Source organism: Cannabis sativa, chromosome 7 (assembly GCF_029168945.1).
Source record: "Cannabis sativa cultivar Pink pepper isolate KNU-18-1 chromosome 7, ASM2916894v1, whole genome shotgun sequence".
Classification (NCBI taxonomy): Eukaryota; Viridiplantae; Streptophyta; class Magnoliopsida; order Rosales; family Cannabaceae; genus Cannabis; species Cannabis sativa.
The window spans coordinates 43,550,731-43,572,969 of record NC_083607.1 but is presented as its reverse complement, the minus strand read 5'-3'; the positions used below and the strand labels follow the sequence as shown (position 1 = coordinate 43,572,969).

The window sequence follows — 22,239 nt, the reverse complement described above, 5'->3', positions numbered from 1 at the left end:
TTTTCTTTATTATAATTTCGGAATGATTATTGTAATCGGGAAATTTGTGTACTTGGCTTGAGGGAGGAGAGGGGTTCGCTATAAATGACTATTCGCACAATACATTTCGGGTGCGATCATACCGGCACTAATGCACGGATCCCATCGAACTCAGCGAGTTAAGCGTGCTTGGGCGAGAGTAGTACTAGGATGGGTGACCTCACAGGAAGTCCTCGTGTTGCACCCCTAAATTTTTTGTTTTTTAATTTTAATTCTTTTTCTTTATTATAATTTCGGAATGATTATTGTAATCGGGAAATTTGTGTACTTGGCTTGAGGGAGGAGAGGGGTTCGCTATAAATGACTATTCCGCACAATACATTTCGGGTGCGATCATACCAGCACTAATGCACCGGATCCCATCAGAACTCCGCAATTAAGCGTGCTTGGGCGAGAGTAGTACTAGGATGGGTGACCTCCTGGGAAGTCCTCGTGTTGCACCCCTAAATTTTTTGTTTTTTAATTTTAATTCTTTTTCTTTATTATAATTTCGGAATGATTATTGTAATCGGGAAATTTGTGTACTTGGCTTGAGGGAGGAGAGGGGTTCGCTATAAATGACTATTCGCACAATACATTTCGGGTGCGATCATACCGGCACTAATGCACGGATCCCATCGAACTCCGCGATTAAGCGTGCTTGGGCGAGAGTAGTACTAGGATGGGTGACCTCACAGGAAGTCCTCGTGTTGCACCCCTAAATTTTTTGTTTTTAATTTTAATTCTTTTTCTTTATTATAATTTCGGAATGATTATTGTAATCGGGAAATTTGTGTACTTGGCTTGAGGGAGGAGAGGGGTTCGCTATAAATGACTATTCGCACAATACATTTCGGGTGCGATCATACCGGCACTAATGCACGGATCCCATCGAACTCCGCAGTTAAGCGTGCTTGGGCGAGAGTAGTACTAGGATGGGTGACCTCTTGGGAAGTCCTCGTGTTGCACCCCTAAATTTTTTTTTTTTAATTTTAATTCTTTTTCTTTATTATAATTTCGGAATGATTATTGTAATCGGGAAATTTGTGTACTTGGCTTGAGGGAGGAGAGGGGTTCGCTATAAATGACTATTCGCACAATACATTTCGGGTGCGATCATACCGGCACTAATGCACGGATCCCATCGAACTCGCGAGTTAAGCGTGCTTGGGCGAGAGTAGTACTAGGATGGGTGACCTCTGGGAAGTCCTCGTGTTGCACCCCTAAATTTTTTGTTTTTTAATTTTAATTCTTTTTCTTTATTATAATTTCGGAATGATTATTGTAATCGGGAAATTTGTGTACTTGGCTTGAGGGAGGAGGAGAGGGTTCGCTATAAATGACTATTCGCACAATACATTTCGGGTGCGATCATACCGGCACTAATGCACGGATCCCATCGAACTCAGCCGAGTTAAGCGTGCTTGGGCGAGAGTAGTACTAGGATGGGTGACCTCACAGGAAGTCCTCGTGTTGCACCCCTAAATTTTTTGTTTTTAATTTTAATTCTTTTTCTTTATTATAATTTCGGAATGATTATTGTAATCGGGAAATTTGTGTACTTGGCTTGAGGGAGGAGAGGGGTTCGCTATAAATGACTATTCGCACAATACATTTCGGGTGCGATCATACCAGCACTAATGCACCGGATCCCATCAGAACTCCGCAGTTAAGCGTGCTTGGGCGAGAGTAGTACTAGGATGGGTGACCTCCTGGGAAGTCCTCGTGTTGCACCCCTAAATTTTTTGTTTTTTTTTAATTTTAATTCTTTTTCTTTATTATAATTTCGGAATGATTATTGTAATCGGGAAATTTGTGTACTTGGCTTGAGGGAGGAGAGGGGTTCGCTATAAATGACTATTCCGCACAATACATTTCGGGTGCGATCATACCAGCACTAATGCACCGGATCCCATCAGAACTCCGCCGTTAAGCGTGCTTGAGCGAGAGTAGTACTAGGATGGGTGACCTCCGGGAAGTCCTCGTGTTGCACCCCTAAATTTTTTGTTTTTTTAATTTTAATTCTTTTTCTTTATTATAATTTCGGAATGATTATTGTAATCGGGAAATTTGTGTACTTGGCTTGAGGGAGGAGAGGGGTTCGCTATAAATGACTATTCCGCACAATACATTTCGGGTGCGATCATACCAGCACTAATGCACCGGATCCCATCAGAACTACGCAGTTAAGCGTGCTTGGGCAAGAGTAGTACTAGGATGGGTGACCTTCTGGGAAGTCCTCGTGTTGCACCCCTAAATTTTTTGTTTTTTAATTTTAATTCTTTTTCTTTATTATAATTTCGGAATGATTATTGTAATCGGGAAATTTGTGTACTTGGCTTGAGGGAGGAGAGGGGTTCGCTATAAATGACTATTCCGCACAATACATTTCGGGTGCGATCATACCAGCACTAATGCACCGGATCCCATCAGAACTCAGCAGTTAAGCGTGCTTGGGCGAGAGTAGTACTAGGATGGGTGACCTCCTGGGAAGTCCTCGTGTTGCACCCCTAAATTTTTTGTTTTTTTTTAATTTTAATTCTTTTTCTTTATTATAATTTCGGAATGATTATTGTAATCGGGAAATTTGTGTACTTGGCTTGAGGGAGGAGAGGGGTTCGCTATAAATGACTATTCCGCACAATACATTTCGGGTGCGATCATACCAGCACTAATGCACCGGATCCCATCAGAACTCCGCAGTTAAGCGTGCTTGGGCGAGAGTAGTACTAGGATGGGTGACCTCCTGGGAAGTCCTCGTGTTGCACCCCTAAATTTTTTGTTTTTTTTAATTTTAATTCTTTTTCTTTATTATAATTTCGGAATGATTATTGTAATCGGGAAATTTGTGTACTTGGCTTGAGGGAGGAGAGGGGTTCGCTATAAATGACTATTCCGCACAATACATTTCGGGTGCGATCATACCAGCACTAATGCACTGGATCCCATCAGAACTGCCGATTAAGCGTGCTTGGGCGAGAGTAGTACTAGGATGGGTGACCTCACAGGAAGTCCTCGTGTTGCACCCCTAAATTTTTTGTTTTTTAATTTTAATTCTTTTTCTTTATTATAATTTCGGAATGATTATTGTAATCGGGAAATTTGTGTACTTGGCTTGAGGGAGGAGAGGGGTTCGCTATAAATGACTATTCCGCACAATACATTTCGGGTGCGATCATACCAGCACTAATGCACCGGATCCCATCAGAACTCCGCAGATAAGCGTGCTTGGGCGAGAGTAGTACTAGGATGGGTGACCTCCTGGGAAGTCCTCGTGTTGCACCCCTAAATTTTTTGTTTTTTTTTAATTTTAATTCTTTTTCTTTATTATAATTTCGGAATGATTATTGTAATCGGGAAATTTGTGTACTTGGCTTGAGGGAGGAGAGGGGTTCGCTATAAATGACTATTCCGCACAATACATTTCGGGTGCGATCATACCAGCACTAATGCACCGGATCCCATCAGAACTCCGCAGTTAAGCGTGCTTGGGCGAGAGTAGTACTAGGATGGGTGACCTCCTGGGAAGTCCTCGTGTTGCACCCCTAAATTTTTTGTTTTTTTTTAATTTTAATTCTTTTTCTTTATTATAATTTCGGAATGATTATTGTAATCGGGAAATTTGTGTACTTGGCTTGAGGGAGGAGAGGGGTTCGCTATAAATGACTATTCGCACAATACATTTCGGGTGCGATCATACCGGCACTAATGCACGGATCCCATCGAACTCGCGAGTTAAGCGTGCTTGGGCGAGAGTAGTACTAGGATGGGTGACCTCACAGGAAGTCCTCGTGTTGCACCCCTAAATTTTTTGTTTTTTTTTAATTTTAATTCTTTTTCTTTATTATAATTTCGGAATGATTATTGTAATCGGGAAATTTGTGTACTTGGCTTGAGGGAGGAGAGGGGTTCGCTATAAATGACTATTCGCACAATACATTTCGGGTGCGATCATACCGGCACTAATGCACGGATCCCATCGAACTCGCGAGTTAAGCGTGCTTGGGCGAGAGTAGTACTAGGATGGGTGACCTCTGGGAAGTCCTCGTGTTGCACCCCTAAATTTTTTGTTTTTTAATTTTAATTCTTTTTCTTTATTATAATTTCGGAATGATTATTGTAATCGGGAAATTTGTGTACTTGGCTTGAGGGAGGAGAGGGGTTCGCTATAAATGACTATTCGCACAATACATTTCGGGTGCGATCATACCGGCACTAATGCACGGATCCCATCGAACTCGCGATTAAGCGTGCTTGGGCGAGAGTAGTACTAGGATGGGTGACCTCACAGGAAGTCCTCGTGTTGCACCCCTAAATTTTTTGTTTTTTTTAATTTTAATTCTTTTTCTTTATTATAATTTCGGAATGATTATTGTAATCGGGAAATTTGTGTACTTGGCTTGAGGGAGGAGAGGGGTTCGCTATAAATGACTATTCCGCACAATACATTTCGGGTGCGATCATACCAGCACTAATGCACCGGATCCCATCAGAACTCCGCAGTTAAGCGTGCTTGGGCGAGAGTAGTACTAGGATGGGTGACCTCTTGGGAAGTCCTCGTGTTGCACCCCTAAATTTTTTGTTTTTTTAATTTTAATTCTTTTTCTTTATTATAATTTCGGAATGATTATTGTAATCGGGAAATTTGTGTACTTGGCTTGAGGGAGGAGAGGGGTTCGCTATAAATGACTATTCGCACAATACATTTCGGGTGCGATCATACCGGCACTAATGCACGGATCCCATCGAACTCAGCGAGTTAAGCGTGCTTGGGCGAGAGTAGTACTAGGATGGGTGACCTCTGGGAAGTCCTCGTGTTGCACCCATAAATTTTTTTTTTTTTTAATTTTAATTCTTTTTCTTTATTATAATTTCGGAATGATTATTGTAATCGGGAAATTTGTGTACTTGGCTTGAGGGAGGAGAGGGGTTCGCTATAAATGACTATTCCGCACAATACATTTCGGGTGCGATCATACCAGCACTAATGCACAGGATACCATCGAACTCGCGATTAAGCGTGCTTGGGCGAGAGTAGTACTAGGATGGGTGACCTCTGGGAAGTCCTCGTGTTGCACCCCTAAATTTTTTGTTTTTTTTTAATTTTAATTCTTTTTCTTTATTATAATTTCGGAATGATTATTGTAATCGGGAAATTTGTGTACTTGGCTTGAGGGAGGAGAGGGGTTCGCTATAAATGACTATTCGCACAATACATTTCGGGTGCGATCATACCAGCACTAATGCACCGGATCCCATCAGAACTCCGCGATTAAGCGTGCTTGGGCGAGAGTAGTACTAGGATGGGTGACCTCTGGGAAGTCCTCGTGTTGCACCCCTAAATTTTTTGTTTTTAATTTTAATTCTTTTTCTTTATTATAATTTCGGAATGATTATTGTAATCGGGAAATTTGTGTACTTGGCTTGAGGGAGGAGAGGGGTTCGCTATAAATGACTATTCGCACAATACATTTCGGGTGCGATCATACCGGCACTAATGCACGGATCCCATCGAACTCATGATTAAGCGTGCTTGGGCGAGAGTAGTACTAGGATGGGTGACCTCTGGGAAGTCCTCGTGTTGCACCCCTAAATTTTTTGTTTTTTAATTTTAATTCTTTTTCTTTATTATAATTTCGGAATGATTATTGTAATCGGGAAATTTGTGTACTTGGCTTGAGGGAGGAGAGGGGTTCGCTATAAATGACTATTCGCACAATACATTTCGGGTGCGATCATACCGGCACTAATGCACGGATCCCATCGAACTCGCGATTAAGCGTGCTTGGGCGAGAGTAGTACTAGGATGGGTGACCTCTGGGAAGTCCTCGTGTTGCACCCCTAAATTTTTTGTTTTTTAATTTTAATTCTTTTTCTTTATTATAATTTCGGAATGATTATTGTAATCGGGAAATTTGTGTACTTGGCTTGAGGGAGGAGAGGGGTTCGCTATAAATGACTATTCGCACAATACATTTCGGGTGCGATCATACCGGCACTAATGCACCGGATCCCATCAGAACTCCGCAGTTAAGCGTGCTTGGGCGAGAGTAGTACTAGGATGGGTGACCTCCTGGGAAGTCCTCGTGTTGCACCCCTAAATTTTTTGTTTTTTTTTTAATTTTAATTCTTTTTCTTTATTATAATTTCGGAATGATTATTGTAATCGGGAAATTTGTGTACTTGGCTTGAGGGAGGAGAGGGGTTCGCTATAAATGACTATTCCGCACAATACATTTCGGGTGCGATCATACCAGCACTAATGCACGGATCCCATCGAACTCGCGATTAAGCGTGCTTGGGCGAGAGTAGTACTAGGATGGGTGACCTAATGGGAAGTCCTCGTGTTGCACCCCTAAATTTTTTGTTTTTAATTTTAATTCTTTTTCTTTATTATAATTTCGGAATGATTATTGTAATCGGGAAATTTGTGTACTTGGCTTGAGGGAGGAGAGGGGTTCGCTATAAATGACTATTCGCACAATACATTTCGGGTGCGATCATACCGGCACTAATGCACGGATCCCATCGAACTCGCGAGTTAAGCGTGCTTGGGCGAGAGTAGTACTAGGATGGGTGACCTCTTGGGAAGTCCTCGTGTTGCACCCCTAAATTTTTTGTTTTTTTAATTTTAATTCTTTTTCTTTATTATAATTTCGGAATGATTATTGTAATCGGGAAATTTGTGTACTTGGCTTGAGGGAGGAGAGGGGTTCGCTATAAATGACTATTCGCACAATACATTTCGGGTGCGATCATACCGGCACTAATGCACGGATCCCATCGAACTCCGCGAGTTAAGCGTGCTTGGGCGAGAGTAGTACTAGGATGGGTGACCTCACAGGAAGTCCTCGTGTTGCACCCCTAAATTTTTTGTTTTCTAATTTTAATTCTTTTTCTTTATTATAATTTCGGAATGATTATTGTAATCGGGAAATTTGTGTACTTGGCTTGAGGGAGGAGAGGGGTTCGCTATAAATGACTATTCGCACAATACATTTCGGGTGCGATCATACCGGCACTAATGCACGGATCCCATCGAACTCGCCGCAGTTAAGCGCGCTTGGGCGAGAGTAGCACTAGGATGGGTGACCTTCTGGGAAGTCCTCGTGTTGCACCCCTAAATTTTTGTTTTTTTTAATTTTAATTCTTTTTCTTTATTATAATTTCGGAATGATTATTGTAATCGGGAAATTTGTGTACTTGGCTTGAGGGAGGAGAGGGGTTCGCTATAAATGACTATTCGCACAATACATTTCGGGTGCGATCATACCGGCACTAATGCACGGATCCCATCGAACTCGCGAGTTAAGCGTGCTTGGGCGAGAGTAGTACTAGGATGGGTGACCTCACAGGAAGTCCTCGTGTTGCACCCCTAAATTTTTTGTTTTTTAATTTTAATTCTTTTTCTTTATTATAATTTCGGAATGATTATTGTAATCGGGAAATTTGTGTACTTGGCTTGAGGGAGGAGAGGGGTTCGCTATAAATGACTATTCGCACAATACATTTCGGGTGCGATCATACCGGCACTAATGCACGGATCCCATCGAACTCGCAGTTAAGCGTGCTTGGGCGAGAGTAGTACTAGGATGGGTGACCTCCTGGGAAGTCCTCGTGTTGCACCCCTAAATTTTTTGTTTTTTTTTAATTTTAATTCTTTTTCTTTATTATAATTTCGGAATGATTATTGTAATCGGGAAATTTGTGTACTTGGCTTGAGGGAGGAGAGGGGTTCGCTATAAATGACTATTCGCACAATACATTTCGGGTGCGATCATACCGGCACTAATGCACGGATCCCATCGAACTCGCGATTAAGCGTGCTTGGGCGAGAGTAGTACTAGGATGGGTGACCTCACTGGGAAGTCCTCGTGTTGCACCCCTAAATTTTTTGTTTTTTAATTTTAATTCTTTTTCTTTATTATAATTTCGGAATGATTATTGTAATCGGGAAATTTGTGTACTTGGCTTGAGGGAGGAGAGGGGTTCGCTATAAATGACTATTCCGCACAATACATTTCGGGTGCGATCATACCAGCACTAATGCACCGGATCCCATACGAACTCCGCAGTTAAGCGTGCTTGGGCGAGAGTAGTACTAGGATGGGTGACCTCCTGGGAAGTCCTCGTGTTGCACCCCTAAATTTTTTGTTTTTTTTTAATTTTAATTCTTTTTCTTTATTATAATTTCGGAATGATTATTGTAATCGGGAAATTTGTGTACTTGGCTTGAGGGAGGAGAGGGGTTCGCTATAAATGACTATTCGCACAATACATTTCGGGTGCGATCATACCGGCACTAATGCACGGATCCCATCGAACTCGCGATTAAGCGTGCTTGGGCGAGAGTAGTACTAGGATGGGTGACCTTCTGGGAAGTCCTCGTGTTGCACCCCTAAATTTTTTGTTTTTTAATTTTAATTCTTTTTCTTTATTATAATTTCGGAATGATTATTGTAATCGGGAAATTTGTGTACTTGGCTTGAGGGAGGAGAGGGGTTCGCTATAAATGACTATTCGCACAATACATTTCGGGTGCGATCATACCGGCACTAATGCACGGATCCCATCGAACTCGCCGATTAAGCGTGCTTGGGCGAGAGTAGTACTAGGATGGGTGACCTCACAGGAAGTCCTCGTGTTGCACCCCTAAATTTTTTGTTTTTTAATTTTAATTCTTTTTCTTTATTATAATTTCGGAATGATTATTGTAATCGGGAAATTTGTGTACTTGGCTTGAGGGAGGAGAGGGGTTCGCTATAAATGACTATTCCGCACAATACATTTCGGGTGCGATCATACCAGCACTAATGCATCGGATCCCATCAGAACTCCGGAGTTAAGCGTGCTTGGGCGAGAGTAGTACTAGGATGGGTGACCTCCTGGGAAGTCCTCGTGTTGCACCCCTAAATTTTTTGTTTTTTAATTTTAATTCTTTTTCTTTATTATAATTTCGGAATGATTATTGTAATCGGGAAATTTGTGTACTTGGCTTGAGGGAGGAGAGGGGTTCGCTATAAATGACTATTCCGCACAATACATTTCGGGTGCGATCATACCAGCACTAATGCACCGGATCCCATCAGAACTTCGCAGTTAAGCGTGCTTGGGCGAGAGTAGTACTAGGATGGGTGACCTCCTGGGAAGTCCTCGTGTTGCACCCCTAAATTTTTTGTTTTTTAATTTTAATTCTTTTTCTTTATTATAATTTCGGAATGATTATTGTAATCGGGAAATTTGTGTACTTGGCTTGAGGGAGGAGAGGGGTTCGCTATAAATGACTATTCGCACAATACATTTCGGGTGCGATCATACCGGCACTAATGCACGGATCCCATCGAACTCGCGAGTTAAGCGTGCTTGGGCGAGAGTAGTACTAGGATGGGTGACCTCTGGGAAGTCCTCGTGTTGCACCCCTAAATTTTTTGTTTTTTAATTTTAATTCTTTTTCTTTATTATAATTTCGGAATGATTATTGTAATCGGGAAATTTGTGTACTTGGCTTGAGGGAGGAGAGGGGTTCGCTATAAATGACTATTCCGCACAATACATTTCGGGTGCGATCATACCAGCACTAATGCACAGGATCCCATCGAACTCCGCGATTAAGCGTGCTTGGGCGAGAGTAGTACTAGGATGGGTGACCTCTGGGAAGTCCTCGTGTTGCACCCCTAAATTTTTTTTTTTTAATTTTAATTCTTTTTCTTTATTATAATTTCGGAATGATTATTGTAATCGGGAAATTTGTGTACTTGGCTTGAGGGAGGAGAGGGGTTCGCTATAAATGACTATTCCGCACAATACATTTCGGGTGCGATCATACCGGCACTAATGCACGGATCCCATCGAACTCCGCGATTAAGCGTGCTTGGGCGAGAGTAGTACTAGGATGGGTGACCTCTGGGAAGTCCTCGTGTTGCACCCACTAAATTTTTTGTTTTTAATTTTAATTCTTTTTCTTTATTATAATTTCGGAATGATTATTGTAATCGGGAAATTTGTGTACTTGGCTTGAGGGAGGAGAGGGGTTCGCTATAAATGACTATTCGCACAATACATTTCGGGTGCGATCATACCGGCACTAATGCACGGATCCCATCGAACTCGCGATTAAGCGTGCTTGGGCGAGAGTAGTACTAGGATGGGTGACCTCACAGGAAGTCCTCGTGTTGCACCCCTAAATTTTTTGTTTTTTAATTTTAATTCTTTTTCTTTATTATAATTTCGGAATGATTATTGTAATCGGGAAATTTGTGTACTTGGCTTGAGGGAGGAGAGGGGTTCGCTATAAATGACTATTAGCACAATACATTTCGGGTGCGATCATACCGGCACTAATGCACGGATCCCATCGAACTCGCCGATTAAGCGTGCTTGGGCGAGAGTAGTACTAGGATGGGTGACCTCTGGGAAGTCCTCGTGTTGCACCCACTATATTTTTTGTTTTTTTTAATTTTAATTCTTTTTCTTTATTATAATTTCGGAATGATTATTGTAATCGGGAAATTTGTGTACTTGGCTTGAGGGAGGAGAGGGGTTCGCTATAAATGACTATTCGCACAATACATTTCGGGTGCGATCATACCGGCACTAATGCACGGATCCCATCGAACTCGCCGAGTTAAGCGTGCTTGGGCGAGAGTAGTACTAGGATGGGTGACCTCACAGGAAGTCCTCGTGTTGCACCCCTAAATTTTTTGTTTTTTAATTTTAATTCTTTTTCTTTATTATAATTTCGGAATGATTATTGTAATCGGGAAATTTGTGTACTTGGCTTGAGGGAGGAGAGGGGTTCGCTATAAATGACTATTCGCACAATACATTTCGGGTGCGATCATACCGGCACTAATGCACGGATCCCATCGAACTCGCGAGTTAAGCGTGCTTGGGCGAGAGTAGTACTAGGATGGGTGACCTCACTGGAAGTCCTCGTGTTGCACCCCTAAATTTTTTGTTTTTTAATTTTAATTCTTTTTCTTTATTATAATTTCGGAATGATTATTGTAATCGGGAAATTTGTGTACTTGGCTTGAGGGAGGAGAGGGGTTCGCTATAAATGACTATTCGCACAATACATTTCGGGTGCGATCATACCGGCACTAATGCACGGATCCCATCGAACTCGCGATTAAGCGTGCTTGGGCGAGAGTAGTACTAGGATGGGTGACCTCTGGGAAGTCCTCGTGTTGCACCCCTAAATTTTTTGTTTTTTAATTTTAATTCTTTTTCTTTATTATAATTTCGGAATGATTATTGTAATCGGGAAATTTGTGTACTTGGCTTGAGGGAGGAGAGGGGTTCGCTATAAATGACTATTCGCACAATACATTTCGGGTGCGATCATACCGGCACTAATGCACGGATCCCATCGAACTCGCGATTAAGCGTGCTTGGGCGAGAGTAGTACTAGGATGGGTGACCTCACAGGAAGTCCTCGTGTTGCACCCCTAAATTTTTTGTTTTTTAATTTTAATTCTTTTTCTTTATTATAATTTCGGAATGATTATTGTAATCGGGAAATTTGTGTACTTGGCTTGAGGGAGGAGAGGGGTTCGCTATAAATGACTATTCGCACAATACATTTCGGGTGCGATCATACCGGCACTAATGCACGGATCCCATCGAACTCGCGAGTTAAGCGTGCTTGGGCGAGAGTAGTACTAGGATGGGTGACCTCTGGGAAGTCCTCGTGTTGCACCCCTAAATTTTTTGTTTTTTAATTTTAATTCTTTTTCTTTATTATAATTTCGGAATGATTATTGTAATCGGGAAATTTGTGTACTTGGCTTGAGGGAGGAGAGGGGTTCGCTATAAATGACTATTCGCACAATACATTTCGGGTGCGATCATACCGGCACTAATGCACGGATCCCATCGAACTCGCGATTAAGCGTGCTTGGGCGAGAGTAGTACTAGGATGGGTGACCTCACAGGAAGTCCTCGTGTTGCACCCCTAAATTTTTTGTTTTTTTTTAATTTTAATTCTTTTTCTTTATTATAATTTCGGAATGATTATTGTAATCGGGAAATTTGTGTACTTGGCTTGAGGGAGGAGAGGGGTTCGCTATAAATGACTATTCGCACAATACATTTCGGGTGCGATCATACCGGCACTAATGCACGGATCCCATCGAACTCGCGAGTTAAGCGTGCTTGGGCGAGAGTAGTACTAGGATGGGTGACCTCTGGGAAGTCCTCGTGTTGCACCCCTAAATTTTTTGTTTTTTAATTTTAATTCTTTTTCTTTATTATAATTTCGGAATGATTATTGTAATCGGGAAATTTGTGTACTTGGCTTGAGGGAGGAGAGGGGTTCGCTATAAATGACTATTCGCACAATACATTTCGGGTGCGATCATACCGGCACTAATGCACGGATCCCATCGAACTCGCGAGTTAAGCGTGCTTGGGCGAGAGTAGTACTAGGATGGGTGACCTCCTAGGAAGTCCTCGTGTTGCACCCCTAAATTTTTTGTTTTTTTTAATTTTAATTCTTTTTCTTTATTATAATTTCGGAATGATTATTGTAATCGGGAAATTTGTGTACTTGGCTTGAGGGAGGAGAGGGGTTCGCTATAAATGACTATTCGCACAATACATTTCGGGTGCGATCATACCGGCACTAATGCACGGATCCCATCGAACTCATGAGTTAAGCGTGCTTGGGCGAGAGTAGTACTAGGATGGGTGACCTCCTGGGAAGTCCTCGTGTTGCACCCCTAAATTTTTTGTTTTTTTTTAATTTTAATTCTTTTTCTTTATTATAATTTCGGAATGATTATTGTAATCGGGAAATTTGTGTACTTGGCTTGAGGGAGGAGAGGGGTTCGCTATAAATGACTATTCGCACAATACATTTCGGGTGCGATCATACCGGCACTAATGCACGGATCCCATCGAACTCGCCGAGTTAAGCGTGCTTGGGCGAGAGTAGTACTAGGATGGGTGACCTCCTAGGAAGTCCTCGTGTTGCACCCCTAAATTTTTTGTTTTTTTTAATTTTAATTCTTTTTCTTTATTATAATTTCGGAATGATTATTGTAATCGGGAAATTTGTGTACTTGGCTTGAGGGAGGAGAGGGGTTCGCTATAAATGACTATTCGCACAATACATTTCGGGTGCGATCATACCAGCACTAATGCACCGGATCCCATCAGAACTCCGCAGTTAAGCGTGCTTGGGTGAGAGTAGTACTAGGATGGGTGACCTCCTGGGAAGTCCTCGTGTTGCACCCCTAAATTTTTTGTTTTTTAATTTTAATTCTTTTTCTTTATTATAATTTCGGAATGATTATTGTAATCGGGAAATTTGTGTACTTGGCTTGAGGGAGGAGAGGGGTTCGCTATAAATGACTATTCGCACAATACATTTCGGGTGCGATCATACCGGCACTAATGCACGGATCCCATCGAACTCGCGATTAAGCGTGCTTGGGCGAGAGTAGTACTAGGATGGGTGACCTCTGGGAAGTCCTCGTGTTGCACCCCTAAATTTTTTGTTTTTTAATTTTAATTCTTTTTCTTTATTATAATTTCGGAATGATTATTGTAATCGGGAAATTTGTGTACTTGGCTTGAGGGAGGAGAGGGGTTCGCTATAAATGACTATTCGCACAATACATTTCGGGTGCGATCATACCGGCACTAATGCACGGATCCCATCGAACTCGCCGGTTAAGCGTGCTTGGGCGAGAGTAGTACTAGGATGGGTGACCTCTGGGAAGTCCTCGTGTTGCACCCCTAAATTTTTTGTTTTTTAATTTTAATTCTTTTTCTTTATTATAATTTCGGAATGATTATTGTAATCGGGAAATTTGTGTACTTGGCTTGAGGGAGGAGAGGGGTTCGCTATAAATGACTATTCGCACAATACATTTCGGGTGCGATCATACCGGCACTAATGCACGGATCCCATCGAACTCGCGATTAAGCGTGCTTGGGCGAGAGTAGTACTAGGATGGGTGACCTCTGAGGAAGTCCTCGTGTTGCACCCCTAAATTTTTTGTTTTTTTTTAATTTTAATTCTTTTTCTTTATTATAATTTCGGAATGATTATTGTAATCGGGAAATTTGTGTACTTGGCTTGAGGGAGGAGAGGGGTTCGCTATAAATGACTATTCGCACAATACATTTCGGGTGCGATCATACCGGCACTAATGCACGGATCCCATCGAACTCGCGATTAAGCGTGCTTGGGCGAGAGTAGTACTAGGATGGGTGACCTCTGGGAAGTCCTCGTGTTGCACCCCTAAATTTTTTGTTTTTTAATTTTAATTCTTTTTCTTTATTATAATTTCGGAATGATTATTGTAATCGGGAAATTTGTGTACTTGGCTTGAGGGAGGAGAGGGGTTCGCTATAAATGACTATTCGCACAATACATTTCGGGTGCGATCATACCGGCACTAATGCACGGATCCCATCGAACTCGCGATTAAGCGTGCTTGGGCGAGAGTAGTACTAGGATGGGTGACCTCACAGGAAGTCCTCGTGTTGCACCCCTAAATTTTTTGTTTTTTTAATTTTAATTCTTTTTCTTTATTATAATTTCGGAATGATTATTGTAATCGGGAAATTTGTGTACTTGGCTTGAGGGAGGAGAGGGGTTCGCTATAAATGACTATTGCGCACAATACATTTCGGGTGCGATCATACCGGCACTAATGCACGGATCCCATCGAACTCGCGATTAAGCGTGCTTGGGCGAGAGTAGTACTAGGATGGGTGACCTCTGGGAAGTCCTCGTGTTGCACCCCTAAATTTTTTGTTTTTTTTAATTTTAATTCTTTTTCTTTATTATAATTTCGGAATGATTATTGTAATCGGGAAATTTGTGTACTTGGCTTGAGGGAGGAGAGGGGTTCGCTATAAATGACTATTCGCACAATACATTTCGGGTGCGATCATACCAGCACTAATGCACGGATCCCATCGAACTCGCGATTAAGCGTGCTTGGGCGAGAGTAGTACTAGGATGGGTGACCTCTGGGAAGTCCTCGTGTTGCACCCCTAAATTTTTTGTTTTTTAATTTTAATTCTTTTTCTTTATTATAATTTCGGAATGATTATTGTAATCGGGAAATTTGTGTACTTGGCTTGAGGGAGGAGAGGGGTTCGCTATAAATGACTATTCGCACAATACATTTCGGGTGCGATCATACCGGCACTAATGCACGGATCCCATCGAACTCGCCGATTAAGCGTGCTTGGGCGAGAGTAGTACTAGGATGGGTGACCTCACAGGAAGTCCTCGTGTTGCACCCCTAAATTTTTTGTTTTTAATTTTAATTCTTTTTCTTTATTATAATTTCGGAATGATTATTGTAATCGGGAAATTTGTGTACTTGGCTTGAGGGAGGAGAGGGGTTCGCTATAAATGACTATTGCGCACAATACATTTCGGGTGCGATCATACCAGCACTAATGCACCGGATCCCATCGAACTCTGCGAGTTAAGCGTGCTTGGGCGAGAGTAGTACTAGGATGGGTGACCTCACAGGAAGTCCTCGTGTTGCACCCCTAAATTTTTTGTTTTTTAATTTTAATTCTTTTTCTTTATTATAATTTCGGAATGATTATTGTAATCGGGAAATTTGTGTACTTGGCTTGAGGGAGGAGAGGGGTTCGCTATAAATGACTATTCGCACAATACATTTCGGGTGCGATCATACCGGCACTAATGCACGGATCCCATCGAACTCATGCGATTAAGCGTGCTTGGGCGAGAGTAGTACTAGGATGGGTGACCTCTGGGAAGTCCTCGTGTTGCACCCCTAAATTTTTTGTTTTTTTTAATTTTAATTCTTTTTCTTTATTATAATTTCGGAATGATTATTGTAATCGGGAAATTTGTGTACTTGGCTTGAGGGAGGAGAGGGGTTCGCTATAAATGACTATTGCGCACAATACATTTCGGGTGCGATCATACCAGCACTAATGCACGGATCCCATCGAACTCAGCGATTAAGCGTGCTTGGGCGAGAGTAGTACTAGGATGGGTGACCTCACGGGAAGTCCTCGTGTTGCACCCCTAAATTTTTTGTTTTTTTTAATTTTAATTCTTTTTCTTTATTATAATTTCGGAATGATTATTGTAATCGGGAAATTTGTGTACTTGGCTTGAGGGAGGAGAGGGGTTCGCTATAAATGACTATTCTGCACAATACATTTCGGGTGCGATCATACCGCGCACTAATGCACGGATCCCATCGAACTCCGCGAGTTAAGCGTGCTTGGGCGAGAGTAGTACTAGGATGGGTGACCTCTGGGAAGTCCTCGTGTTGCACCCCTAAATTTTTTTTTTTTAATTTTAATTCTTTTTCTTTATTATAATTTCGGAATGATTATTGTAATCGGGAAATTTGTGTACTTGGCTTGAGGGAGGAGAGGGGTTCGCTATAAATGACTATTCGCACAATACATTTCGGGTGCGATCATACCGGCACTAATGCACGGATCCCATCGAACTCGCGATTAAGCGTGCTTGGGCGAGAGTAGTACTAGGATGGGTGACCTCTGGGAAGTCCTCGTGTTGCACCCTAAATTTTTTGTTTTTTAATTTTAATTCTTTTTCTTTATTATAATTTCGGAATGATTATTGTAATCGGGAAATTTGTGTACTTGGCTTGAGGGAGGAGAGGGGTTCGCTATAAATGACTATTCGCACAATACATTTCGGGTGCGATCATACCGGCACTAATGCACGGATCCCATCGAACTCGCGATTAAGCGTGCTTGGGCGAGAGTAGTACTAGGATGGGTGACCTCTGGGAAGTCCTCGTGTTGCACCCCTAAATTTTTTGTTTTTAATTTTAATTCTTTTTCTTTATTATAATTTCGGAATGATTATTGTAATCGGGAAATTTGTGTACTTGGCTTGAGGGAGGAGAGGGGTTCGCTATAAATGACTATTCGCACAATACATTTCGGGTGCGATCATACCAGCACTAATGCACCGGATCCCATCAGAACTCCGCAGTTAAGCGTGCTTGGGAGAGAGTGGTACTAGGATGGGTGACCTCTGGGAAGTCCTCGTGTTGCACCCCTAAATTTTTTGTTTTTTAATTTTAATTCTTTTTCTTTATTATAATTTCGGAATGATTATTGTAATCGGGAAATTTGTGTACTTGGCTTGAGGGAGGAGAGGGGTTCGCTATAAATGACTATTCGCACAATACATTTCGGGTGCGATCATACCGGCACTAATGCACGGATCCCATCGAACTCGCCGAGTTAAGCGTGCTTGGGCGAGAGTAGTACTAGGATGGGTGACCTCACAGGAAGTCCTCGTGTTGCACCCCTAAATTTTTTGTTTTTAATTTTAATTCTTTTTCTTTATTATAATTTCGGAATGATTATTGTAATCGGGAAATTTGTGTACTTGGCTTGAGGGAGGAGAGGGGTTCGCTATAAATGACTATTCGCACAATACATTTCGGGTGCGATCATACCGGCACTAATGCACGGATCCCATCGAACTCAGCGATTAAGCGTGCTTGGGCGAGAGTAGTACTAGGATGGGTGACCTCTGGGAAGTCCTCGTGTTGCACCCTAAATTTTTTGTTTTTTTTAATTTTAATTCTTTTTCTTTATTATAATTTCGGAATGATTATTGTAATCGGGAAATTTGTGTACTTGGCTTGAGGGAGGAGAGGGGTTCGCTATAAATGACTATTCGCACAATACATTTCGGGTGCGATCATACCAGCACTAATGCACCGGATCCCATCAGAACTCCGCGATTAAGCGTGCTTGGGCGAGAGTAGTACTAGGATGGGTGACCTCACAGGAAGTCCTCGTGTTGCACCCCTAAATTTTTTGTTTTTTAATTTTAATTCTTTTTCTTTATTATAATTTCGGAATGATTATTGTAATCGGGAAATTTGTGTACTTGGCTTGAGGGAGGAGAGGGGTTCGCTATAAATGACTATTCGCACAATACATTTCGGGTGCGATCATACCGGCACTAATGCACGGATCCCATCGAACTCGCGAGTTAAGCGTGCTTGGGCGAGAGTAGTACTAGGATGGGTGACCTCTGGGAAGTCCTCGTGTTGCACCCCTAAATTTTTTGTTTTTTTTAATTTTAATTCTTTTTCTTTATTATAATTTCGGAATGATTATTGTAATCGGGAAATTTGTGTACTTGGCTTGAGGGAGGAGAGGGGTTCGCTATAAATGACTATTAGCACAATACATTTCGGGTGCGATCATACCGGCACTAATGCACGGATCCCATCGAACTCGCGATTAAGCGTGCTTGGGCGAGAGTAGTACTAGGATGGGTGACCTCTGGGAAGTCCTCGTGTTGCACCCCTAAATTTTTTGTTTTTTTTTAATTTTAATTCTTTTTCTTTATTATAATTTCGGAATGATTATTGTAATCGGGAAATTTGTGTACTTGGCTTGAGGGAGGAGAGGGGTTCGCTATAAATGACTATTCGCACAATACATTTCGGGTGCGATCATACCGGCACTAATGCACGGATCCCATCGAACTCCGCGATTAAGCGTGCTTGGGCGAGAGTAGTACTAGGATGGGTGACCTCTGGGAAGTCCTCGTGTTGCACCCCTAAATTTTTTGTTTTTTAATTTTAATTCTTTTTCTTTATTATAATTTCGGAATGATTATTGTAATCGGGAAATTTGTGTACTTGGCTTGAGGGAGGAGAGGGGTTCGCTATAAATGACTATTCGCACAATACATTTCGGGTGCGATCATACCGGCACTAATGCACGGATCCCATCGAACTCGCGATTAAGCGTGCTTGGGCGAGAGTAGTACTAGGATGGGTGACCTCACAGGAAGTCCTCGTGTTGCACCCCTAAATTTTTTGTTTTTAATTTTAATTCTTTTTCTTTATTATAATTTCGGAATGATTATTGTAATCGGGAAATTTGTGTACTTGGCTTGAGGGAGGAGAGGGGTTCGCTATAAATGACTATTCGCACAATACATTTCGGGTGCGATCATACCGGCACTAATGCACGGATCCCATCGAACTCCGCCGATTAAGCGTGCTTGGGCGAGAGTAGTACTAGGATGGGTGACCTTCTGGGAAGTTCTCGTGTTGCACCCCTAAATTTTTTGTTTTTAATTTTAATTCTTTTTCTTTATTATAATTTCGGAATGATTATTGTAATCGGGAAATTTGTGTACTTGGCTTGAGGGAGGAGAGGGGTTCGCTATAAATGACTATTCGCACAATACATTTCGGGTGCGATCATACCGGCACTAATGCACGGATCCCATCGAACTCGCGATTAAGCGTGCTTGGGCGAGAGTAGTACTAGGATGGGTGACCTCTGGGAAGTCCTCGTGTTGCACCCACTAAATTTTTTGTTTTTAATTTTAATTCTTTTTCTTTATTATAATTTCGGAATGATTATTGTAATCGGGAAATTTGTGTACTTGGCTTGAGGGAGGAGAGGGGTTCGCTATAAATGACTATTCGCACAATACATTTCGGGTGCGATCATACCGGCACTAATGCACGGATCCCATCGAACTCAGCGATTAAGCGTGCTTGGGCGAGAGTAGTACTAGGATGGGTGACCTTCTGGGAAGTCCTCGTGTTGCACCCCTAAATTTTTTGTTTTTTTTAATTTTAATTCTTTTTCTTTATTATAATTTCGGAATGATTATTGTAATCGGGAAATTTGTGTACTTGGCTTGAGGGAGGAGAGGGGTTCGCTATAAATGACTATTCGCACAATACATTTCGGGTGCGATCATACCGGCACTAATGCACGGATCCCATCGAACTCGCGAGTTAAGCGTGCTTGGGCGAGAGTAGTACTAGGATGGGTGACCTCACAGGAAGTCCTCGTGTTGCACCCCTAAATTTTTTGTGTTTTTAATTTTAATTCTTTTTCTTTATTATAATTTCGGAATGATTATTGTAATCGGGAAATTTGTGTACTTGGCTTGAGGGAGGAGAGGGGTTCGCTATAAATGACTATTCCGCACAATACATTTCGGGTGCGATCATACCAGCACTAATGCACCGGATCCCATCAGAACTCCGCAGTTAAGCGTGCTTAGGCGAGAGTAGTACTAGGATGGGTGACCTTCTGGGAAGTCCTCGTGTTGCACCCCTAAATTTTTTGTTTTTTTTAATTTTAATTCTTTTTCTTTATTATAATTTCGGAATGATTATTGTAATCGGGAAATTTGTGTACTTGGCTTGAGGGAGGAGAGGGGTTCGCTATAAATGACTATTCCGCACAATACATTTCGGGTGCGATCATACCGGCACTAATGCACGGATCCCATCGAACTCGCGATTAAGCGTGCTTGGGCGAGAGTAGTACTAGGATGGGTGACCTCTGAGGAAGTCCTCGTGTTGCACCCCTAAATTTTTGTTTTTTTTAATTTTAATTCTTTTTCTTTATTATAATTTCGGAATGATTATTGTAATCGGGAAATTTGTGTACTTGGCTTGAGGGAGGAGAGGGGTTCGCTATAAATGACTATTAGCACAATACATTTCGGGTGCGATCATACCGGCACTAATGCACGGATCCCATCGAACTCATGCCGATTAAGCGTGCTTGGGCGAGAGTAGTACTAGGATGGGTGACCTCACAGGAAGTCCTCGTGTTGCACCCACTAAATTTTTTGTTTTTAATTTTAATTCTTTTTCTTTATTATAATTTCGGAATGATTATTGTAATCGGGAAATTTGTGTACTTGGCTTGAGGGAGGAGAGGGGTTCGCTATAAATGACTATTCGCACAATACATTTCGGGTGCGATCATACCGGCACTAATGCACGGATCCCATCGAACTCAGCGATTAAGCGTGCTTGGGCGAGAGTAGTACTAGGATGGGTGACCTCTGGGAAGTCCTCGTGTTGCACCCCTAATTTTTTTTTTTTTTTAATTTTAATTCTTTTTCTTTATTATAATTTCGGAATGATTATTGTAATCGGGAAATTTGTGTACTTGGCTTGAGGGAGGAGAGGGGTTCGCTATAAATGACTATTCGCACAATACATTTCGGGTGCGATCATACCGGCACTAATGCACGGATCCCATCGAACTCGCGATTAAGCGTGCTTGGGCGAGAGTAGTACTAGGATGGGTGACCTCTGGGAAGTCCTCGTGTTGCACCCCTAAATTTTTTGTTTTTTAATTTTAATTCTTTTTCTTTATTATAATTTCGGAATGATTATTGTAATCGGGAAATTTGTGTACTTGGCTTGAGGGAGGAGAGGGGTTCGCTATAAATGACTATTCGCACAATACATTTCGGGTGCGATCATACCGGCACTAATGCACGGATCCCATCGAACTCCGCGATTAAGCGTGCTTGGGCGAGAGTAGTACTAGGATGGGTGACCTCTGGGAAGTCCTCATGTTGCACCCCTAAATTTTTTGTTTTTTTTTAATTTTAATTCTTTTTCTTTATTATAATTTCGGAATGATTATTGTAATCGGGAAATTTGTGTACTTGGCTTGAGGGAGGAGAGGGGTTCGCTATAAATGACTATTCGCACAATACATTTCGGGTGCGATCATACCGGCACTAATGCACGGATCCCATCGAACTCCGATTAAGCGTGCTTGGGCGAGAGTAGTACTAGGATGGGTGACCTCACAGGAAGTCCTCGTGTTGCACCCCTAAATTTTTTGTTTTTTAATTTTAATTCTTTTTCTTTATTATAATTTCGGAATGATTATTGTAATCGGGAAATTTGTGTACTTGGCTTGAGGGAGGAGAGGGGTTCGCTATAAATGACTATTCGCACAATACATTTCGGGTGCGATCATACCGGCACTAATGCACGGATCCCATCGAACTCCGCGATTAAGCGTGCTTGGGCGAGAGTAGTACTAGGATGGGTGACCTCACAGGAAGTCCTCGTGTTGCACCCCTAAATTTTTTGTTTTTAATTTTAATTCTTTTTCTTTATTATAATTTCGGAATGATTATTGTAATCGGGAAATTTGTGTACTTGGCTTGAGGGAGGAGAGGGGTTCGCTATAAATGACTATTAGCACAATACATTTCGGGTGCGATCATACCGGCACTAATGCACGGATCCCATCGAACTCGCGATTAAGCGTGCTTGGGCGAGAGTAGTACTAGGATGGGTGACCTCACAGGAAGTCCTCGTGTTGCACCCCTAAATTTTTTGTTTTTAATTTTAATTCTTTTTCTTTATTATAATTTCGGAATGATTATTGTAATCGGGAAATTTGTGTACTTGGCTT

The 22,239-nt window shown here is 41.9% G+C and overlaps 46 non-coding genes and 41 pseudogenes across 46 annotated transcripts; all 87 read left to right on the top strand.

Annotated features, from left to right (window-relative positions):
- Window positions 1-108: 108 nt before the first annotated feature.
- Window positions 109-226, top strand: LOC133029664 (5S ribosomal RNA). Its single transcript, XR_009683787.1, has one exon. It is a non-coding gene; the product is annotated as a 5S ribosomal RNA (ribosomal RNA).
- A 138-nt stretch (window positions 227-364) lies between these two features.
- LOC133029455 (5S ribosomal RNA) lies at window positions 365-483 on the top strand. The gene has a single exon (XR_009683573.1). It is a non-coding gene; the product is annotated as a 5S ribosomal RNA (ribosomal RNA).
- A 137-nt stretch (window positions 484-620) lies between these two features.
- Window positions 621-737, top strand: LOC133029652 (5S ribosomal RNA). Its single transcript, XR_009683776.1, has one exon. It is a non-coding gene; the product is annotated as a 5S ribosomal RNA (ribosomal RNA).
- Window positions 738-873: 136 nt separating this feature from the next.
- LOC133029519 (5S ribosomal RNA) lies at window positions 874-990 on the top strand. The gene has a single exon (XR_009683643.1). It is a non-coding gene; the product is annotated as a 5S ribosomal RNA (ribosomal RNA).
- Window positions 991-1,126: 136 nt separating this feature from the next.
- Window positions 1,127-1,242, top strand: LOC133029689 (5S ribosomal RNA). Its single transcript, XR_009683813.1, has one exon. It is a non-coding gene; the product is annotated as a 5S ribosomal RNA (ribosomal RNA).
- Window positions 1,243-1,381: 139 nt separating this feature from the next.
- Window positions 1,382-1,500, top strand: LOC133029732 (5S ribosomal RNA; annotated as a pseudogene).
- A 136-nt stretch (window positions 1,501-1,636) lies between these two features.
- Window positions 1,637-1,755, top strand: LOC133029695 (5S ribosomal RNA). Its single transcript, XR_009683819.1, has one exon. It is a non-coding gene; the product is annotated as a 5S ribosomal RNA (ribosomal RNA).
- Window positions 1,756-1,896: 141 nt separating this feature from the next.
- LOC133029520 (5S ribosomal RNA) lies at window positions 1,897-2,014 on the top strand. The gene has a single exon (XR_009683644.1). It is a non-coding gene; the product is annotated as a 5S ribosomal RNA (ribosomal RNA).
- Window positions 2,015-2,153: 139 nt separating this feature from the next.
- Window positions 2,154-2,272, top strand: LOC133029502 (5S ribosomal RNA). The gene has a single exon (XR_009683627.1). It is a non-coding gene; the product is annotated as a 5S ribosomal RNA (ribosomal RNA).
- Window positions 2,273-2,410: 138 nt separating this feature from the next.
- On the top strand, window positions 2,411-2,529 carry LOC133029462 (5S ribosomal RNA). Its single transcript, XR_009683579.1, has one exon. It is a non-coding gene; the product is annotated as a 5S ribosomal RNA (ribosomal RNA).
- Window positions 2,530-2,670: 141 nt separating this feature from the next.
- LOC133029684 (5S ribosomal RNA) lies at window positions 2,671-2,789 on the top strand. The gene has a single exon (XR_009683808.1). It is a non-coding gene; the product is annotated as a 5S ribosomal RNA (ribosomal RNA).
- Window positions 2,790-2,929: 140 nt separating this feature from the next.
- On the top strand, window positions 2,930-3,047 carry LOC133029709 (5S ribosomal RNA). The gene has a single exon (XR_009683833.1). It is a non-coding gene; the product is annotated as a 5S ribosomal RNA (ribosomal RNA).
- Window positions 3,048-3,185: 138 nt separating this feature from the next.
- LOC133029443 (5S ribosomal RNA) lies at window positions 3,186-3,304 on the top strand. The gene has a single exon (XR_009683561.1). It is a non-coding gene; the product is annotated as a 5S ribosomal RNA (ribosomal RNA).
- Window positions 3,305-3,445: 141 nt separating this feature from the next.
- On the top strand, window positions 3,446-3,564 carry LOC133029673 (5S ribosomal RNA). Its single transcript, XR_009683796.1, has one exon. It is a non-coding gene; the product is annotated as a 5S ribosomal RNA (ribosomal RNA).
- Window positions 3,565-3,704: 140 nt separating this feature from the next.
- On the top strand, window positions 3,705-3,821 carry LOC133029621 (5S ribosomal RNA). Its single transcript, XR_009683744.1, has one exon. It is a non-coding gene; the product is annotated as a 5S ribosomal RNA (ribosomal RNA).
- Window positions 3,822-3,961: 140 nt separating this feature from the next.
- On the top strand, window positions 3,962-4,077 carry LOC133029688 (5S ribosomal RNA). Its single transcript, XR_009683812.1, has one exon. It is a non-coding gene; the product is annotated as a 5S ribosomal RNA (ribosomal RNA).
- A 137-nt stretch (window positions 4,078-4,214) lies between these two features.
- LOC133029853 (5S ribosomal RNA) lies at window positions 4,215-4,330 on the top strand (annotated as a pseudogene).
- Window positions 4,331-4,470: 140 nt separating this feature from the next.
- Window positions 4,471-4,589, top strand: LOC133029356 (5S ribosomal RNA). Its single transcript, XR_009683506.1, has one exon. It is a non-coding gene; the product is annotated as a 5S ribosomal RNA (ribosomal RNA).
- A 138-nt stretch (window positions 4,590-4,727) lies between these two features.
- LOC133029763 (5S ribosomal RNA) lies at window positions 4,728-4,844 on the top strand (annotated as a pseudogene).
- Window positions 4,845-4,983: 139 nt separating this feature from the next.
- Window positions 4,984-5,099, top strand: LOC133029368 (5S ribosomal RNA; annotated as a pseudogene).
- A 140-nt stretch (window positions 5,100-5,239) lies between these two features.
- Window positions 5,240-5,357, top strand: LOC133029516 (5S ribosomal RNA). The gene has a single exon (XR_009683640.1). It is a non-coding gene; the product is annotated as a 5S ribosomal RNA (ribosomal RNA).
- Window positions 5,358-5,493: 136 nt separating this feature from the next.
- LOC133029907 (5S ribosomal RNA) lies at window positions 5,494-5,608 on the top strand (annotated as a pseudogene).
- A 137-nt stretch (window positions 5,609-5,745) lies between these two features.
- On the top strand, window positions 5,746-5,860 carry LOC133029895 (5S ribosomal RNA; annotated as a pseudogene).
- Window positions 5,861-5,997: 137 nt separating this feature from the next.
- Window positions 5,998-6,116, top strand: LOC133029855 (5S ribosomal RNA). Its single transcript, XR_009683852.1, has one exon. It is a non-coding gene; the product is annotated as a 5S ribosomal RNA (ribosomal RNA).
- Window positions 6,117-6,258: 142 nt separating this feature from the next.
- On the top strand, window positions 6,259-6,374 carry LOC133029810 (5S ribosomal RNA; annotated as a pseudogene).
- A 136-nt stretch (window positions 6,375-6,510) lies between these two features.
- On the top strand, window positions 6,511-6,627 carry LOC133029543 (5S ribosomal RNA). Its single transcript, XR_009683666.1, has one exon. It is a non-coding gene; the product is annotated as a 5S ribosomal RNA (ribosomal RNA).
- Window positions 6,628-6,765: 138 nt separating this feature from the next.
- Window positions 6,766-6,883, top strand: LOC133029575 (5S ribosomal RNA). The gene has a single exon (XR_009683699.1). It is a non-coding gene; the product is annotated as a 5S ribosomal RNA (ribosomal RNA).
- Window positions 6,884-7,020: 137 nt separating this feature from the next.
- On the top strand, window positions 7,021-7,139 carry LOC133029869 (5S ribosomal RNA; annotated as a pseudogene).
- A 138-nt stretch (window positions 7,140-7,277) lies between these two features.
- LOC133029620 (5S ribosomal RNA) lies at window positions 7,278-7,394 on the top strand. Its single transcript, XR_009683743.1, has one exon. It is a non-coding gene; the product is annotated as a 5S ribosomal RNA (ribosomal RNA).
- A 137-nt stretch (window positions 7,395-7,531) lies between these two features.
- LOC133029547 (5S ribosomal RNA) lies at window positions 7,532-7,647 on the top strand. Its single transcript, XR_009683670.1, has one exon. It is a non-coding gene; the product is annotated as a 5S ribosomal RNA (ribosomal RNA).
- Window positions 7,648-7,787: 140 nt separating this feature from the next.
- LOC133029354 (5S ribosomal RNA) lies at window positions 7,788-7,904 on the top strand (annotated as a pseudogene).
- A 138-nt stretch (window positions 7,905-8,042) lies between these two features.
- Window positions 8,043-8,161, top strand: LOC133029408 (5S ribosomal RNA). Its single transcript, XR_009683530.1, has one exon. It is a non-coding gene; the product is annotated as a 5S ribosomal RNA (ribosomal RNA).
- A 140-nt stretch (window positions 8,162-8,301) lies between these two features.
- On the top strand, window positions 8,302-8,417 carry LOC133029775 (5S ribosomal RNA; annotated as a pseudogene).
- A 137-nt stretch (window positions 8,418-8,554) lies between these two features.
- On the top strand, window positions 8,555-8,671 carry LOC133029823 (5S ribosomal RNA; annotated as a pseudogene).
- A 138-nt stretch (window positions 8,672-8,809) lies between these two features.
- LOC133029456 (5S ribosomal RNA) lies at window positions 8,810-8,928 on the top strand. The gene has a single exon (XR_009683574.1). It is a non-coding gene; the product is annotated as a 5S ribosomal RNA (ribosomal RNA).
- Window positions 8,929-9,066: 138 nt separating this feature from the next.
- On the top strand, window positions 9,067-9,185 carry LOC133029447 (5S ribosomal RNA). The gene has a single exon (XR_009683565.1). It is a non-coding gene; the product is annotated as a 5S ribosomal RNA (ribosomal RNA).
- A 137-nt stretch (window positions 9,186-9,322) lies between these two features.
- LOC133029687 (5S ribosomal RNA) lies at window positions 9,323-9,438 on the top strand. Its single transcript, XR_009683811.1, has one exon. It is a non-coding gene; the product is annotated as a 5S ribosomal RNA (ribosomal RNA).
- A 138-nt stretch (window positions 9,439-9,576) lies between these two features.
- LOC133029607 (5S ribosomal RNA) lies at window positions 9,577-9,693 on the top strand. The gene has a single exon (XR_009683729.1). It is a non-coding gene; the product is annotated as a 5S ribosomal RNA (ribosomal RNA).
- Window positions 9,694-9,830: 137 nt separating this feature from the next.
- LOC133029760 (5S ribosomal RNA) lies at window positions 9,831-9,946 on the top strand (annotated as a pseudogene).
- A 137-nt stretch (window positions 9,947-10,083) lies between these two features.
- On the top strand, window positions 10,084-10,199 carry LOC133029852 (5S ribosomal RNA; annotated as a pseudogene).
- Window positions 10,200-10,336: 137 nt separating this feature from the next.
- Window positions 10,337-10,452, top strand: LOC133029875 (5S ribosomal RNA; annotated as a pseudogene).
- A 140-nt stretch (window positions 10,453-10,592) lies between these two features.
- Window positions 10,593-10,710, top strand: LOC133029675 (5S ribosomal RNA). The gene has a single exon (XR_009683798.1). It is a non-coding gene; the product is annotated as a 5S ribosomal RNA (ribosomal RNA).
- Window positions 10,711-10,847: 137 nt separating this feature from the next.
- On the top strand, window positions 10,848-10,964 carry LOC133029637 (5S ribosomal RNA). The gene has a single exon (XR_009683760.1). It is a non-coding gene; the product is annotated as a 5S ribosomal RNA (ribosomal RNA).
- A 137-nt stretch (window positions 10,965-11,101) lies between these two features.
- Window positions 11,102-11,216, top strand: LOC133029894 (5S ribosomal RNA; annotated as a pseudogene).
- Window positions 11,217-11,353: 137 nt separating this feature from the next.
- Window positions 11,354-11,469, top strand: LOC133029851 (5S ribosomal RNA; annotated as a pseudogene).
- A 137-nt stretch (window positions 11,470-11,606) lies between these two features.
- LOC133029686 (5S ribosomal RNA) lies at window positions 11,607-11,722 on the top strand. Its single transcript, XR_009683810.1, has one exon. It is a non-coding gene; the product is annotated as a 5S ribosomal RNA (ribosomal RNA).
- A 137-nt stretch (window positions 11,723-11,859) lies between these two features.
- Window positions 11,860-11,975, top strand: LOC133029850 (5S ribosomal RNA; annotated as a pseudogene).
- A 140-nt stretch (window positions 11,976-12,115) lies between these two features.
- LOC133029685 (5S ribosomal RNA) lies at window positions 12,116-12,231 on the top strand. Its single transcript, XR_009683809.1, has one exon. It is a non-coding gene; the product is annotated as a 5S ribosomal RNA (ribosomal RNA).
- A 137-nt stretch (window positions 12,232-12,368) lies between these two features.
- On the top strand, window positions 12,369-12,485 carry LOC133029567 (5S ribosomal RNA). The gene has a single exon (XR_009683691.1). It is a non-coding gene; the product is annotated as a 5S ribosomal RNA (ribosomal RNA).
- Window positions 12,486-12,624: 139 nt separating this feature from the next.
- LOC133029540 (5S ribosomal RNA) lies at window positions 12,625-12,741 on the top strand. Its single transcript, XR_009683664.1, has one exon. It is a non-coding gene; the product is annotated as a 5S ribosomal RNA (ribosomal RNA).
- Window positions 12,742-12,881: 140 nt separating this feature from the next.
- Window positions 12,882-12,999, top strand: LOC133029601 (5S ribosomal RNA). Its single transcript, XR_009683724.1, has one exon. It is a non-coding gene; the product is annotated as a 5S ribosomal RNA (ribosomal RNA).
- Window positions 13,000-13,138: 139 nt separating this feature from the next.
- Window positions 13,139-13,257, top strand: LOC133029445 (5S ribosomal RNA). Its single transcript, XR_009683563.1, has one exon. It is a non-coding gene; the product is annotated as a 5S ribosomal RNA (ribosomal RNA).
- Window positions 13,258-13,394: 137 nt separating this feature from the next.
- LOC133029893 (5S ribosomal RNA) lies at window positions 13,395-13,509 on the top strand (annotated as a pseudogene).
- Window positions 13,510-13,646: 137 nt separating this feature from the next.
- LOC133029758 (5S ribosomal RNA) lies at window positions 13,647-13,762 on the top strand (annotated as a pseudogene).
- A 137-nt stretch (window positions 13,763-13,899) lies between these two features.
- On the top strand, window positions 13,900-14,015 carry LOC133029879 (5S ribosomal RNA; annotated as a pseudogene).
- Window positions 14,016-14,155: 140 nt separating this feature from the next.
- LOC133029892 (5S ribosomal RNA) lies at window positions 14,156-14,270 on the top strand (annotated as a pseudogene).
- A 137-nt stretch (window positions 14,271-14,407) lies between these two features.
- LOC133029849 (5S ribosomal RNA) lies at window positions 14,408-14,523 on the top strand (annotated as a pseudogene).
- A 139-nt stretch (window positions 14,524-14,662) lies between these two features.
- On the top strand, window positions 14,663-14,777 carry LOC133029890 (5S ribosomal RNA; annotated as a pseudogene).
- Window positions 14,778-14,916: 139 nt separating this feature from the next.
- LOC133029874 (5S ribosomal RNA) lies at window positions 14,917-15,031 on the top strand (annotated as a pseudogene).
- A 137-nt stretch (window positions 15,032-15,168) lies between these two features.
- Window positions 15,169-15,285, top strand: LOC133029821 (5S ribosomal RNA; annotated as a pseudogene).
- A 137-nt stretch (window positions 15,286-15,422) lies between these two features.
- Window positions 15,423-15,541, top strand: LOC133029529 (5S ribosomal RNA). The gene has a single exon (XR_009683653.1). It is a non-coding gene; the product is annotated as a 5S ribosomal RNA (ribosomal RNA).
- Window positions 15,542-15,678: 137 nt separating this feature from the next.
- LOC133029353 (5S ribosomal RNA) lies at window positions 15,679-15,795 on the top strand (annotated as a pseudogene).
- A 140-nt stretch (window positions 15,796-15,935) lies between these two features.
- Window positions 15,936-16,052, top strand: LOC133029731 (5S ribosomal RNA; annotated as a pseudogene).
- A 140-nt stretch (window positions 16,053-16,192) lies between these two features.
- LOC133029812 (5S ribosomal RNA) lies at window positions 16,193-16,310 on the top strand (annotated as a pseudogene).
- Window positions 16,311-16,446: 136 nt separating this feature from the next.
- LOC133029909 (5S ribosomal RNA) lies at window positions 16,447-16,561 on the top strand (annotated as a pseudogene).
- A 136-nt stretch (window positions 16,562-16,697) lies between these two features.
- On the top strand, window positions 16,698-16,812 carry LOC133029888 (5S ribosomal RNA; annotated as a pseudogene).
- Window positions 16,813-16,948: 136 nt separating this feature from the next.
- On the top strand, window positions 16,949-17,066 carry LOC133029522 (5S ribosomal RNA). The gene has a single exon (XR_009683647.1). It is a non-coding gene; the product is annotated as a 5S ribosomal RNA (ribosomal RNA).
- Window positions 17,067-17,203: 137 nt separating this feature from the next.
- Window positions 17,204-17,321, top strand: LOC133029674 (5S ribosomal RNA). Its single transcript, XR_009683797.1, has one exon. It is a non-coding gene; the product is annotated as a 5S ribosomal RNA (ribosomal RNA).
- Window positions 17,322-17,457: 136 nt separating this feature from the next.
- Window positions 17,458-17,573, top strand: LOC133029839 (5S ribosomal RNA; annotated as a pseudogene).
- Window positions 17,574-17,711: 138 nt separating this feature from the next.
- On the top strand, window positions 17,712-17,830 carry LOC133029507 (5S ribosomal RNA). Its single transcript, XR_009683632.1, has one exon. It is a non-coding gene; the product is annotated as a 5S ribosomal RNA (ribosomal RNA).
- A 137-nt stretch (window positions 17,831-17,967) lies between these two features.
- On the top strand, window positions 17,968-18,083 carry LOC133029683 (5S ribosomal RNA). The gene has a single exon (XR_009683807.1). It is a non-coding gene; the product is annotated as a 5S ribosomal RNA (ribosomal RNA).
- Window positions 18,084-18,222: 139 nt separating this feature from the next.
- Window positions 18,223-18,337, top strand: LOC133029887 (5S ribosomal RNA; annotated as a pseudogene).
- A 140-nt stretch (window positions 18,338-18,477) lies between these two features.
- Window positions 18,478-18,593, top strand: LOC133029721 (5S ribosomal RNA; annotated as a pseudogene).
- Window positions 18,594-18,730: 137 nt separating this feature from the next.
- On the top strand, window positions 18,731-18,846 carry LOC133029848 (5S ribosomal RNA; annotated as a pseudogene).
- Window positions 18,847-18,982: 136 nt separating this feature from the next.
- LOC133029631 (5S ribosomal RNA) lies at window positions 18,983-19,100 on the top strand. The gene has a single exon (XR_009683753.1). It is a non-coding gene; the product is annotated as a 5S ribosomal RNA (ribosomal RNA).
- A 136-nt stretch (window positions 19,101-19,236) lies between these two features.
- LOC133029352 (5S ribosomal RNA) lies at window positions 19,237-19,351 on the top strand (annotated as a pseudogene).
- Window positions 19,352-19,488: 137 nt separating this feature from the next.
- On the top strand, window positions 19,489-19,605 carry LOC133029710 (5S ribosomal RNA). The gene has a single exon (XR_009683834.1). It is a non-coding gene; the product is annotated as a 5S ribosomal RNA (ribosomal RNA).
- Window positions 19,606-19,744: 139 nt separating this feature from the next.
- LOC133029619 (5S ribosomal RNA) lies at window positions 19,745-19,861 on the top strand. The gene has a single exon (XR_009683742.1). It is a non-coding gene; the product is annotated as a 5S ribosomal RNA (ribosomal RNA).
- Window positions 19,862-20,000: 139 nt separating this feature from the next.
- Window positions 20,001-20,119, top strand: LOC133029466 (5S ribosomal RNA). Its single transcript, XR_009683584.1, has one exon. It is a non-coding gene; the product is annotated as a 5S ribosomal RNA (ribosomal RNA).
- Window positions 20,120-20,259: 140 nt separating this feature from the next.
- On the top strand, window positions 20,260-20,375 carry LOC133029877 (5S ribosomal RNA; annotated as a pseudogene).
- A 138-nt stretch (window positions 20,376-20,513) lies between these two features.
- On the top strand, window positions 20,514-20,632 carry LOC133029358 (5S ribosomal RNA; annotated as a pseudogene).
- Window positions 20,633-20,769: 137 nt separating this feature from the next.
- On the top strand, window positions 20,770-20,885 carry LOC133029831 (5S ribosomal RNA; annotated as a pseudogene).
- A 138-nt stretch (window positions 20,886-21,023) lies between these two features.
- LOC133029886 (5S ribosomal RNA) lies at window positions 21,024-21,138 on the top strand (annotated as a pseudogene).
- Window positions 21,139-21,275: 137 nt separating this feature from the next.
- Window positions 21,276-21,391, top strand: LOC133029837 (5S ribosomal RNA; annotated as a pseudogene).
- Window positions 21,392-21,531: 140 nt separating this feature from the next.
- On the top strand, window positions 21,532-21,646 carry LOC133029643 (5S ribosomal RNA). Its single transcript, XR_009683767.1, has one exon. It is a non-coding gene; the product is annotated as a 5S ribosomal RNA (ribosomal RNA).
- Window positions 21,647-21,783: 137 nt separating this feature from the next.
- Window positions 21,784-21,900, top strand: LOC133029651 (5S ribosomal RNA). Its single transcript, XR_009683775.1, has one exon. It is a non-coding gene; the product is annotated as a 5S ribosomal RNA (ribosomal RNA).
- Window positions 21,901-22,036: 136 nt separating this feature from the next.
- LOC133029847 (5S ribosomal RNA) lies at window positions 22,037-22,152 on the top strand (annotated as a pseudogene).
- The last annotated feature ends 87 nt before the right edge of the window (window positions 22,153-22,239 follow it).